This window comes from Phyllostomus hastatus, unplaced genomic scaffold (assembly GCF_019186645.2).
Source record: "Phyllostomus hastatus isolate PE091 unplaced genomic scaffold, TTU_PhHast_1.1 phas_scaffold_1674, whole genome shotgun sequence".
Taxonomy (NCBI): Eukaryota; Metazoa; Chordata; class Mammalia; order Chiroptera; family Phyllostomidae; genus Phyllostomus; species Phyllostomus hastatus.
Genome location: NW_025334011.1, coordinates 23,379,342 through 23,392,939, shown reverse-complemented (window position 1 = coordinate 23,392,939; position 13,598 = coordinate 23,379,342). Strand labels below are relative to the sequence as shown.

The following is a 13,598-nucleotide window of genomic DNA, read 5'->3' as shown; positions in this document are numbered from 1 at the left end:
TTAAAAGGTGATATCAAGAAGTATGCCGACCTTGACCTTTGGTGTTCTGTACTAAGGAGCTTGGACTTGATCATGTAATAGAAATTGGGTATCCTCCTTTAAGGAGAGGATGAACCTGGGCATATTTGCACTTGGAAAGTTCACTGGGGAAGCAGTTTGGAAAAGAAGAGTGTGAGATTGAAGGCTGGGGACGACGGTTGGGAGACCAGTGCCACAGTGTGGTGATAGAGCCCAAAGGTCAACTGTGGCAGTGCCAGTGGGATGGGGATGGGACAATCTAGGCATCCTGTAGAATGTGCAGGACTTGGAATTGAATCCCATGTGAGGAGTGAGGGGAAAATGTAGGCTGGATCCAGGTTCTGGTTTGGTGACTGGTGGACCCAATGTCAAGAATAGAAATAGCATAATGCAAGGAGGGGAGAGAGGGAAGACTGGTGGGGAACACCATGGATGAAATTTACATGGGGCAGTTTCTCAGGCTAAGAAGGATCTGCTCCTTCTCTGAATCCTGTGGCTGGTGATTCCACCCCTCGGTGGGCTTCAGGGACCTAAGGATGGCCAGAACTGATGGCCTTCAAGAGCTGTGGCTTTAGAGTGTCTTTGGAGTAATGTGTTTATCGAAATCCATAATTGACATGACTCTTCTGTGTGATCATGACCCAAGCTGTTTTAGTCAGAAGAGCTTCCCAATAAATAAGCACTTATTCATCTGTTTCCAAGAAAATAAAATCACTTTTGATCTAAAATCCATCAACCTGATGTCCTTGTTTGTGACTCTGTAACAGGTATCTCCCGTTTTTATATCTATCAGGATTCAGGTGGATGCTACTCTAAAAATCTTAGGGTTGGGCAGAGAAGTAATTTACTGTAAGGGAGTTGGAAAAAAAAAAAGAAAGAAAATCAGAGAGAAAAAAGAAGTGAAACAAACGCCCTTTTCCTTGCTCACAAATTAAAATCTCCAGTTACTTTTTCGCAGGGAGGGAGAGAAAGGGGTTGAAGAATATGAGTAAACTCCTAGGTCACCGGGTTTCAAGCTCCAGCTTGAAGTTTGTAGAATTACAGCAAATCTATTTTCTTTTCCTCCCTGATTCCTTTGGAGTTTTCCTCCGGGACTTACTAGCAGGATTTCAATGGGACAGTCATCTCTGAACGTCACAGACGTGGAATGGAGGTGGAGGCCAGACACCCAGCAGCCACCTTCGATTTCCCACATCTTTCTCATCTGGTGACAGTTTTTTTATTACAACATTCCCTCTCCTCTTTCGAGAGTTTCCAAAACTTACGAACCAAAGCTACAGAAGGAAAACCTCCCGGAACCAAATTCCTAGACTTTCTCGGAGCTCCCGTGTCTCCCGGGGCAGCCCACTTCGGAGACTGCAGCGGGAAAGCGGGGCTCCAGGCCAGCGCCGCGGGGCGGGGCGGGGCCGGGGCGGGGTCTCAGCAGCTCGCCCCGCCCCGCCCCCATCCCGCCCCGCCGCTTAATTCGGACGCGCGGGGCCAGGGGTGTGAAAGAGACGCCCTCCGTCGGTTGGGCAGCAACCACCTTCTGAGCCGCCTCTAGCGTAGAGTCAGCCGTCTGGAGTCGCGGGGCCTCTGAGCTCCGCCGCTGCCGCCCCGAGCGAGCGCCGAGGAGGGAGCCTAGCGCCTTTGTGCGCGCTGAGGTAGGTTCGCCTTCTGCACTTACTTTGCACACAAAGACTGGGAGCTCCGGGGAGACGTTGTGCCCGCCGGGAGACTGTGCGGCCCCCGCCCTGCTCCGACCCCGGCCCCAGGGACCCCCGGCGGCCAGAGCCGCCGGGCTTCTCCTCTCCGCGGCTGGCCGTCAGAGCTGCGCGGGCGGTGAGGCGGGGGTCGCTGCGAGCACCAGAAAGAGAAGCTCAGGGCGGTGGGCGTGCGGGATACGCTGGTCACCCCACGTAGTTCCCGGGGAGGGCGCAGGGCCGGGCTGTGCGGGGACACGGCGCGGTGACCCCGGGCCCGAGGGGTCCTGGGGAGGCGGTGGGCGCCGCGAAGGAGGGAGCCCGGACTGCCGCTCCGGTCGCCTTATTGTTGCTTCGTCGGCCCTGAAAATGAAGAGACCCCGCCTGGAGCGGGGATGCGCTGCCCACCGGGGGTGCGCCACGCGCGGCCAGATGCTGAGCCCTCGGCGCGCCCCTCACTGCCCGGGGCGTCCGGATGCGGGTTCCGGGGCCCAGAGGAGCCGCAGCCCGGGCAAACAAAGGAGGGGCCGTGGGGGTTTGCCCGGCTAGTTTAAAGGTGACATCGTCACTGCTTCCCGTCTCTAAGTAACTTTTTCATTTTGACACATCTCTCCTACCGCTCCAGGGAACCCAGTATCTTGGGTGGCGTCTGCACCTAAGAAGTCCAAAAATTTTAGTTTCGAATTGCTCCCCAAGCATCTCCAGGTCCCTCGGGGATAGCATGGATGCTGATGGCTGTTTTAACATAATGGGTAGGGGATGGTGAAGCCCCTTCTTTAATCTGGACAGGGATCCTCTTGAGAGGATAAATTTTAGATCTTGCTGTCTGCAACAAGGTACCATGGTCTTCCTTCCCCTACAGGACCTTAATCAATGCCAATAGAGTAGTCATTTGGTTAGAATGAGTGTGATAGTCAAGGGAAGTACAGAAAAACCACATGAGGCCTGCTACATTTACATTCTTAAACTTGAGGATTTCTTTCTCCTCTGGTCTTGTTCTTCGTACACTGCTTTGGAGATATTAGCTGTCTAAGTTGCTTTAAGTTGAAATGGTATTCAGCATGCCTGCCTAGATATTTCTTAGTGTTAGTAGTTTAAAGTTAGAAACTTTTAAGTACAAAATTATATGTATTTATTAAAAATTGAAAAATATAAAAAGGAAAAGTCATTCATGTACTCAGCCACCAAGACGCACCCTGAGGATGAAGGCATCTTTGCTTGATTTTTGACTTGACGGCCATGGGTGGGGTGTGTGTGAAAATGGGAGAGTTACTGATTCTTCACCTTTACCAGGCACATCAGACTAAAGTACATCGCATAGTCAGTTATTCAGCAGTGGTTTGCCACTTCTACATAAGATGAATATGAGCCAGTTTCTTATACCCTTGCAAATAAGCACCTGTACACAAAGGGGAGGGAAGAAAGAGGAAAAGCAATGCAATTTCTACTTTTGAAGACTAGACTGACAGAAAAGTCAATCTTTCAGTTTTCATAATGTTTAAAAATTAAAATTGAGATTCATGAGAAATATAAGTTGGAAAGGAACTCTTTGTAGCACAAGAAGTAGCAGTGGTTTTAGAGCTGGATGCTTCTCGAAGACTTTGCATTGAGAAAATAAATAAGGGATTTCCCTATGAGTACTGAGTAGTTTTGAGTGTGTTTTATGAAAAACAAAACCAGCACATTGTGTAGCCTCAGGTTTAGCCACTGAATGCTTTTGTTGTTTATGTACTTTTATTTTCCACTTATAAAATTTTGGACATTTCATTTCTCCAATGTGCAAAATGAAAAAATGGTCTTGGAGACAACTGTTTAGAAGTAAGTTGATCATTAGGATGATGCAATACTTTTTGAAGTTAGCAGAATTTAAAGAGGGAAGTTGTGGTTATATATACTGTCAGGTGCAATCCTTGTTACTGTTCCTTATTTGGGGAGTCGTAATCTGCATACATTAGGGTATTTTGCAGTGCAGTAGTAACCTGTAAGTGAATGTGTGAAGTATGTAATCTGCTGTGTTGATCAACATTCCTTCTGAAATAATGGTACCTTTCTCCATACTAAAGTAAAAAAAGAAACTCAAATGGAAAGTATCACAATCTCTAAATCTTATTTGTCAACCCTCCTGTGGCCTTGGGCAATGTAAGCAGTGTAACCAAGCTGGATCTGAGGTCAGAGTTCAGTTGCTTTACCTTTTTTCTGGAATGTTACCTTTGCAGGAAGGAGAAAAGTTTGGTAGTAGTCCATTGTGCTGGCCTTGCTCTGGTTATTTGCAGTGGCCAGCCTCATATCCCTGCGGACTGGAAAGCCCATTCCTGGGACATTGAAAAGTAGATTTGCTTTGTGCTTGAGAGTGGTGCAATGAGAAATCCCATTCCTGCACTGTAGTAGGATAGATGGGTCCTCCCATCTTCCCTCCCTTCTTTTCTTTTTTCCTTTGATTTCTTAATTGTTTAAAATATTGCAAGTAAAGGTGGAAGAAATTTTTACTGATTTTCTTTGGGAGTGGTCGAAGGGTGGTCGAGGGGTGGTTGAGTGGTAGTAGAGGGGTGGAAGACTTTTCTCCAAAAGAGGAAATGTAGTAGATTATTAGAACTATGGCTTACTGTTGTTTTTAATGTCCTGCCTACCTCTCCCTCCCTCCAGAACTTTCTGTGGGTCAGGAAGTTTGGTTATATGAGATCCGGATTTCAGGTGCTTCTAGAAGTCCCCAGGTATCTTGCGGGAGTCGTGACTGTTCTCTAAGTCTAGAGAACGCAGCCCTGGGCGTGGGCCCACTGCCCACTTTGCATTTCACTGTGGGCATGCGTTGCCTCAGGAAAGCTGCTGTGCCAGAGTGCGTGGCCCTGGGCCTTGTAGTGCTGCGATGACTGGGTGAGACTTCGCTTCACTTCCTTCACTCGTCTAGGCCTGTTTTTGCCTTTCTTTCGTGAAGCAAAACATTTTTCTTCCCTTTTCCTTTCTAGTGCAAGAAGTGCTGGGCCTTTTCCATCTGAACTTTTTCCTTATGCTAAGTACTTAAAACTCAGCCAAAAGGCATCTGCACTTTACCTATCTGGTATTGATTCCAGTACCTCGTCAATAAGGAAAGAAACTCAATCAACAAAACAAACAAGCAAGCAAAATATCACCAGAGACATTGAAATGAAGAACAAACAGACAGTAACCAGAGGGGAGGATGGGAAGGGATAATGGGGTGGGGGGGAAAGGTGAAGGGTTTTCAGGAACAACTATGAAGGACACATGGACAAAACCAAGGGGGTTGGAATCAAGGGAGGGAGGTGGGGATGGCTGGGGTGAGGGGACAGGTGGAGGGAAGAGGCAGAAAACTGTACTTGAACAACAATAAAATTTTAAAAATGGACAAAAATGGACATACAAAAAGAAAGAAAGAAAGAAAGAAAGAAAAACTCATTTGGCAAACTGGCGTAGGTTGCCATTTAGTCCTGGTAAGTCGACGGGCTGTTACTTAGGCTGTTTCTTGCTTTTCATTCACTCCTTTGATAGACAGTTACTTAGAGCTGCTTATGCACCAGCACTGGCCTAGCACTGCGTGTACTGCAGGTGACAAGACTGATGTGGTCCCTCATGGCAGGACAGGCAAGGGTGATAGTTAAAAAATTGCATGATATTACCCAAAACATATTTAATGACAGTTATGTTAAGAGCTCTGAGGAGAAAGTAGCTCTTTGTGAATTAAGGTAACTTGGGAAGAGTGATGTGAATTACAGCTAAGGCCTTCAATTCTGGTTCCTGATGATTTGGGACCTGGATTCGGGTCTTAGGGCTGATCAATTTAAGAACGTGGTGGTGGGATCTTGACTGTTCGCCTTTGTCTAGAGGAGGGGAACCATGGTATTGTTCCAGTATTCTCACCAAACGTGAACCTCAAGGCTGTTGTGGGGACGTGGTGTCCTGAGCTGTTCTGAGGAATTACTGGAAGTTGGAGACTAGTGTTATGCAGAGGGGAACTGACTACCCCTGTGACCACCAGAGAGTTGACACGGATTTGTGGGGAAATTGTGGGAAGACTTACTTAATAATGTTTTTCAAACTCAGGTGGACTATAGGAAGGGAAACGGGAGAGGTGCAGAAACGGAGTGTCACGCTAGCACTGGGTGAGCTCTTTAAGAGAGTCCGGTTCTGTCACAGATTTCATGGAATTGGAAGCAGCCGGTGCAGAGCAGTGACCCTTCCCTGTGCTCTGTAGTGTTGTGTGTGCATGGGGAGGTGGGCTGGAAGCATGGTTTGGTGACTGTAATGTTCCGTGCGCATGGCAAAGTCTTAGGGTTCAGGTGCGTGAAGAAAATCCCCTTTAGATACCATGAAATGGAGGAGCCTCAGGCTGTCTCTAGTGCCCTTTCCTACCCCTAAATCATGAATCCTTAGCAGTCCTTAGCATGAGAAGTCTTAAGGGGGGAATGCCAAGCCCAGACAGCTTTTGGGGTTGAATATGTGTTGGGAGGTTTCTAAAAACAAGATAGAAAAAATACAGGTAGACCAGTTAGCCACACCTTGGCTGGTTGTAGTTACATGTAGTCTGGAAGATTTTGTCACCTCATTCTCTGTTGTCCTTTTTGTCATCAATGCTCACTAATGGTACATTGGAGCACCTCCTCGGTGCCAGCTCTGAACTAAAAGGGTGGGATTAGGAACCGGGTACATTTTTAAATGTGGTCTGGGGAAGGATTTGAACCTTTGAAGCCAGACACATCTGAGTTAGGATCTAGACCCCAGTGTTGTGATGTCTAGTAAGTCACAGACCCCTGGCAGCTCTAGTGCTCTCAACTGTGAGATGAACTTAGTAAGACACACCTCCCACAGCAAGGTGAGGGCCATGCAGGGTCACGAAGCCCTGAGCATGTGGTCCCTGACATGGCCAGCTGTGTGTTTAGGCTGTTGTGCCGCTTCTGACTCAGATTTTTAGTAACCTAGCAGCAATGATGCTGTGATCCTGATGAGGGACGAATGGGGAGGGTGAGAGACTTTCTCCCTTCTGTCTTCATGGGGCTCCTCAGCTTGCCTGTGTTTCTTCAGGAGTGTTATAAAGACAGCCTGGCTTTGATATTAGAAATGGTATGTTTTATTCAGTTCTGGGATGCAAGTCGTGTCATAATAAAGCGTACGGGAGAGAGGGCTCTGACAGTGGTGTAAGCTTCTCTGTGTCGTTCTTAATACATGAAACATGCACACTCTGTGAGAATTAAAGTTAAAACTCACATTTTATCCAAGTTTGTCAGGCCTCTGGGCCTGATGCATGCTAATGAGTTTACAAAATCCTACAGTCATATTATAACTCCTGCAGTGTACATAATTAGCAGTTTATGAGTGTCTGATGTAGGTGTATTAAAATTCCCATGTCCTAGGGGAAGTTAAGAATGTCATTGTGGATAGGGATATGTGGAGGGACTTTTAAAATAATATTCTTTCCTTTATAACTTAATGTTATTTAAAATAGGTAAAGTTGTGGCCAGGGTTCTTTTTTTCCCTTTCCTTTTTTCATGGAGTCCCAGAGTACTGTGGTGTATTGGAAAGAGAGAGTTCTAGTCTTTTTAACTTTCAGAATCCTAGGCCCAAGCTCCCCACTTATTAGTGTATGATTTTTGAGCAGACTAGTTGTTTCTCTATTTCTTCATCTGTAAAATGGAGATAATCACACTTGCCTACCTCTTAGAGTGCTTGAGAGTGACATGAAAGCCTCATTCTTGACATCTGGCAGAGCACCCTGTGACTCTAAGTTGCCATTGTTGGGACTGCTCTCGGCTTCTACTGTGTGAGGGCCACCCCTCCAGGATAGGGATGACTCTTTGAAGGTGACAGGAGGCAGGGCACAGAATGGTAAGGAGAACTGGCCTTATCATCCTTTAGATTCCTGTTGCGGCGGGAGCAGCAGTTATTCTGCACTCCAGGAATGAAAATAAGCATCTGGGAAATTCTAGACTGTCAGACTTAGGGTTTCCACCTGGATTAGTCAGTTAACCTAGAAGGGCTTCCCTATTCTTGTCTGTGAAATATAATAATAATAAATGTAATATTATTTTTATTGTTACCAACTAACAGTTCTTGAGCACTTCCTACCTGCAGGCGTTGGGCTCAGTGCTTGATGAAATTTCTTCATTCATTTAGCAAGTGTTTAACACATTTTCCCATATGCCAGATGCTGTGCCAGATGCTGAGGATATGTGGATAGGGTAGTGGGTAGGACTGACAAAATCCCTGCCTGCGTGGAGCTTATATTCACGGGAAGACAGAATGGAAATAGCTACATAGATAATGTGATGCCAGCTAGTGTCAGTGCTGTAAGAAAAGTAGATCAGGTCAAGGGGCTAGAGTCTGGTGGGAAAAGAGGTGGTGTTTTTAATGGGGTAAGAGGCCCCTCTGATGGGGAGAATTTGAGCTCTGAATGAAGGAAGGGGGGAGCCTTGCTCTCATCTGTCTGTGCACAGGCAAGGGCAAACAGTGGCCCAGAGATTGGAGAAGGAGCTCCATCTTGAAAAATGTCAGGAAAGCCCATGTGGATAGAGCTAGTTTGTGGGGAGGGATGTGAGATGAGGTCCAAGTTGGGGTGAGATCATGTGGGACCTGTCGCGTGTGGTCTGGTCTTGGCTGATGGGGAGATGGTGGGATAGTTCTGAGTAGGGGATGGTGGAGATCAGTCCGCCTTGCAGGTAATAAATAACCCTCTGGCCTGGATTGTAGTGATCTCTGCAGAGCGGTCAGCGTGGAAGCAGGAGGACCTACAGGAAGCTCTTGTGAGTCCCTGGGGATGTTGTCAGGCCTGGGATGCAGCTGGGGAGAGGTGTTTGGGTGCCTGGTATATTTGGATGATGGGACGATCAGCACACGCAAAGGATTGGAGCTAATATTGCAAGAAGGAAAGCAATCAGGAGTGGCACCTACATTTGTAGCCTCAGCACCTGAAGGGCGGTGCCACTGACTGACAGGGGAAACCTGGGGGAAGGTTATGTAATGCTCACAACAGCCTCTGACTTAGTGTTGTTACGATGTCCATTTCTCAAATGTGGAAACCGAGGGTCAGAGAAGTAAAGAAGTTTGACGGAGGAAGGAAGTCAGGATTGGGACTGCCGTCGGGCTCTTGCCCAGGCCTCGTGTTCTCAGCTGTTTTTGCTATACTGTGGGAAATATCTGAATTTGTTGTCATAACAGATTGGAGTGAAAGGAGCTGTGTGAACACTTCCAAAACATCCTTTTTAAAAAAAGTACTGCTTTATTGAGAAATAGTTTATATATGAATACTCTACGGTTCACCCATTCTATACGGATGGTTCCATCATTTTTAGTACATTTGTGCTGTGAGCAACCATCACAATTTTATTGAGTTGTTTAGCTGAGATGTTAAATTCTGTCTGTATATGCTAATTTTATTGCTTACAGAACATGAATACCTGGCACCCACCAAAATTAAAAGATTGAAATGGGGTTTTGAGATGGAATTCCACATGATGGTGCAAACCATAATAGGTTATTTTTTTTCAGTAATAATTTAAAATTTCCTAATTTGTAAGGACTTTCACGTTCTGTCTTTCCTTATAAAAGAAAAAGTAAGTCATTGATGAGTTTAAAAATACAAGAGGAGAATGAAAAATGATAAATTTGAAATAGTTTGGATGCTGTTGTGCCAAGGTACGTGTAAGAGAAATGGGCCTCTGATGGCCACTTCCGACTTGGTTGTTGAGATCAGAAAAGACAGATTATTGCAGTGTTCCCAGCAGGAAGTAATTGAGAGTGCCTTTCAAAGGGGGTGGTGATAGCAAGTGAATTTACATACGCCCCATCATTGCTAGGCTGCACAGGGATAGAGTACACCTGATTTGTGGCCAGCCTTAACATTTGAAGGCCACTGGGATGGAATTGGTTCGTCTTGCCACAGGCAGGCCTTCCTTTGTCCCAGCGTGTTCCTGGAAACCACACTGTGAAAAGGATCATCATATAGCAGGTTTCAGGATTCTTGTAGGCACAGCCTCATAATTAGTAGCGCTTGTGACCACACACTTGTATCAAATAAATCTTGGCCATGACCAGTAAGTCATAAAAAAGGAGTGAAAATCAGAAATTGAAAATAATTTGAAATTATAAACTATATTGTGTTGTTATGGGGGGCTCAAGTTTGGAGAAGCCATAGAGACTAAGAGATCATTTAATCTGGATTCCTTGGTTTTTGGTCAATAAGCCAGTGCTTAGATGTGTTAACTAGCTTGCCCAAGACGATGCAGCTAGTTGTTAGTAGAGTTGGAACTAAAACTCATCCCAGAATGACAATCCCTAAATACTTGAGTGTTTCTGACACACGTACTAAATATTTTACATGCATCTTTTTTTTTTTTGAGCCTTGCCCCGTGATGTAGGACTGTAATTGACTATATACTGTATTTCACTGAGGAGGACACTGAGGTGCGGACACAGTAACTTACCCAAGATCACACAGAACTCCAGATATTCTTAATGCAGGGAATGTGTGCTTATCCACTCGGGGGCACTGACATTCTCTTATTCCTCCCACCTTCCTTTCTTTCTTCTTTCCTTTTTATTATTATTTTAACCTTATTGTATCTTATTTAAAAATGCCTTGTTCCTAATAGTCCATAAACATGGCCTTTCCAAGGCCTTCCACATACTCTAAAGATCTATGTTAAACTTACCAGCTCTAACTTATTGTAAATAATTTATTATTGGAAAGTGACACACTCACTATGATAAGTATTTAAATAACTAGTAATTTTGCTTGGCTTCCTAACATTTAAAGAGTTTTTGGGTGATAGTTCAGGACTGTTAAAAAATGTCTAGGTAGGCTTGAACTGATAGCTTCTTTCTTTTGTAAATGCCTGTACCAACCCTAAGCTTTAAAAATAATTCCTCTGGTCGTTCCTTTTTTTTTTTTTAATCACTACTTATCCTTAAAGATTGAAAACGTCACCAAAGAACTGACTTATAATGAGTCTGGGAAGCAAATGTTTCTTACGTGAGAGCTTCTGGTCTCTTTTTACCTTCTTCCTCCTCTCCCTCCCCCTCCTCAGTCACATCCTGGGCAGCCCTGTGGTAAAGATTTCATAAAGAACAAGTTGGCTTTTGGGAGCAAGTGTGTGAAGGGTGATGGGCAGGGAGCAATGGAGGTGAGAAGTCACCCCTCTGAAAACAGGATAAGGTGTTGATTTTCTGAGTGTTGTCAGCCTCTTAATTCTTAAGACTGGTGCACTCACCTTTCTCTCTGTCCATGCTGCCCACACGGAGCCTGATGTGGGTGCCCCGGGGCTGATCATTATACTCTATAATGTGCGTTAAATGAGTACACAGAGGGGGAAATATGGACTCTGGTCAAGTCTAGGGAAATCTGCACTTGGATGTGCCTCGTATTCTGGACCATTGGTTACTTTAAACAGCTTGGTGTAAAACAAAAACAGTTGGCTTTGCAGCCATCCATGTATATACCCAAAGTAGGTTTTCTTGTGTTGTTTGTTTTAAACGCTTCTAAATTGCGATTCTTCATGAGCTTCCTGTTTCATGAGTACAGCTGGAATCTGTAATGATTGGATTCACCAACACTGGTTTCTCCCCCTCTCCGTTTGTGCTAGAAACCGAACAGCTTGCAAATGCAGTCTGCAACATGTTGCATACATGTGCTTCTTGGTGAGCCATGGCACGTAGCTGACTAATTTCAAATACTGCCTATTTATGGCCTCTTCAGAATATTTGTAAGATGTTCTTTCTACTGACATCCTGTAGATTAACATGACTTTTTCAATGAAGATAAATTATTTTCTTACTCATGGATGATTCATTTGATAGTCCTCTTCAAATACACACCCATGGTTTCTCTGAAGTGTGTCACTCCAGTCACGAGCCTGCGCTGGTGTGTTCACAATAGTCATGGGATTGAGTGGGGAGCGAGGCCTCCTAGAACATGGAGCTCTCAGATCCGCAGAGGAAACGGAAGTGCAGGAATGCTGATGAACCCGGCTCTTACAAAGCTCCTTAGTGCGTATCTGGGACTAGAACTCTCTTCCTGAGTCCTGAGTCAGTACAGTCTTCTCTGCTGTCCCCTCCCCTGCCTTGCTTCAACCTGCCTCCCACCTGTGCTTTCTTTTGCCCCCACAAAAGAATAAAAGCAAAACCAAAAACTTCCTCATTACTGGGATGATGGTGATGATTTTATTGCAGAAAAATAATAATTTTTTAAAGAAAACCTCACACAATTCTGTCATCCCCCCAAATTTTCTTTTTTACATGTGTGTTCTTCACATTAATACAAAGTCTTAAAAGCATTAAACATTAATATAGTTATTCATAGCATAAACAAAAGCCTAGGTATTTATTTAAATGTATGAGAACTATCTTGACCAACTGTAGTCTATTGTCCACTAAGTGAATGCATACACGATTTCTTTCTAAATACATAGTATATGAGTATATATTTCTATTTTTAAAAATATTTTATTTATTTTTAGAGAGAGGGGAATGGAGGGAGAGAAACATCAATGTGTGGTTGCCTCTTGCGTGCCCCCTTCTGGGGACCTGGCCCACAACCCAGCATGGGCCCTGACTGGGAATCCAACTGGCAACCCTTTGGTTTGCAGGCTGACACTCAATCCACTGAGCCACGCCAGCTAGGGCATGAGCATATGTTTCTAAATAAATATGAATTCTTTCCATGATTTTGGAAGGATGCTTTTCCTATTACCATGCCCCTCAAGGCTTTTTCAAGTGTTTGTTACTATTGATTAGTTCTAACATCGGCATCCTAGAAGGAAGACAGACCTGATTTTAGATGGCCCTGGGGTTATGTGCTAAGTTCTTTTACCTCTCTGAGCTCATTTTCTCGTCTCTAGGATGTGAATATTAGAGAGGTAGTACAGGTAAAGCACCAGGCACAGTGGCTGCACATACATTAACAAATGGTGGTGTTCTCCTTGTGTGTGCTGCCCCCTGACTGCCATCTGGGTACGGTGTCTTACATGATTGGTTTCACTCACCCAGTGGAACAAAACTATTCAGTTCCGTTAGGACTCCGTTAGAGTTCGCCCCAGGTTTAGGAAGAGTGCCTATTTTGCTTATACCATCCTCATGGGCCTGCTACACCTGTATTACTGAGTTGGCCTTATAAGCAGTGGTAGCATGGAGAGCTGGGTTAGGAAGCTGGGGGTGAAAGGTCAGAGCTGGAGTTCTGGGGCCAATTGGAGAGTGGGAGAGAGGCCACTGGGCTCAAAGGTATAGACGTCTGTCTTAGTCAGCTACAAGAAACGCCATAGACTGGGTGGTCTAAACAACAGACATTTATTTCTCACAGTTCTGGAGGGCAGAAAGTCCAAGGTCAAGGTGCTGGCAGATTTGGTGCCTGGTAAGGACCTACTTAATGATTTGTAGGTAGCCGTCTTCTAGTGTCTTCACATGGTGGAGAGAGATCATTTCACTTATGTCTCTTTTTCTAAGGGTGCTAATCTCATCTACGAGGGCTCCACCCTCATGATCTAAACACCCCCAAGTTCCCCACCTCCAAGTACTATCACACTGGGGATTAGGGCTTCAAGGTTTGAATTTTGGGGAAATAAATATTTGGCCCATAGCAAGGAACAGAGGTTTAGAATGTATGGGCAGGCGGGGTTCTAAGAAACAAAGAAGTGTTCTATAGAGAAGGTAGGTTTTCAGAGACCAGGATGGAAGTGGAAGGAGGAGGATATGATGAGAAGTGAGTGAAGCTGTGGGTCAGGAATCTGAGCCAGCAGAGAGAAAATCAGGTCAGTAGGTCATCAGTAGCCAGGAGTTCACAGTGATGCTGAATAAAGGTTCTCACCCAGTTCATTTGTTGGTTCATGGGCTCCTGTGTGCACAGGAACTGATTGCTGGGTGAGGGCATCCCTATACCCCCAAACAAGAGGGGTTCAGGGT

General features: G+C 45.2%; 1 protein-coding gene across 3 annotated transcripts in view; it reads left to right on the top strand.

The window, feature by feature from the left end:
* Nucleotides 1-13,598, top strand: part of FAM107B (family with sequence similarity 107 member B) — a 200,758-nt gene that overhangs the window by 125,258 nt on the left and 61,902 nt on the right. The window contains exon 1 of one of the 3 annotated variants that reach the window (XM_045858009.1): nucleotides 1,493-1,661. The exons of the other annotated variants lie outside the window; for them this stretch is intronic. The gene's annotated coding sequence lies outside the window, so the exon portion shown is untranslated. Of the gene's footprint in view, nucleotides 1-1,492; nucleotides 1,662-13,598 lie in introns of those variants that run through there. 3 annotated transcript variants of the gene reach the window in all.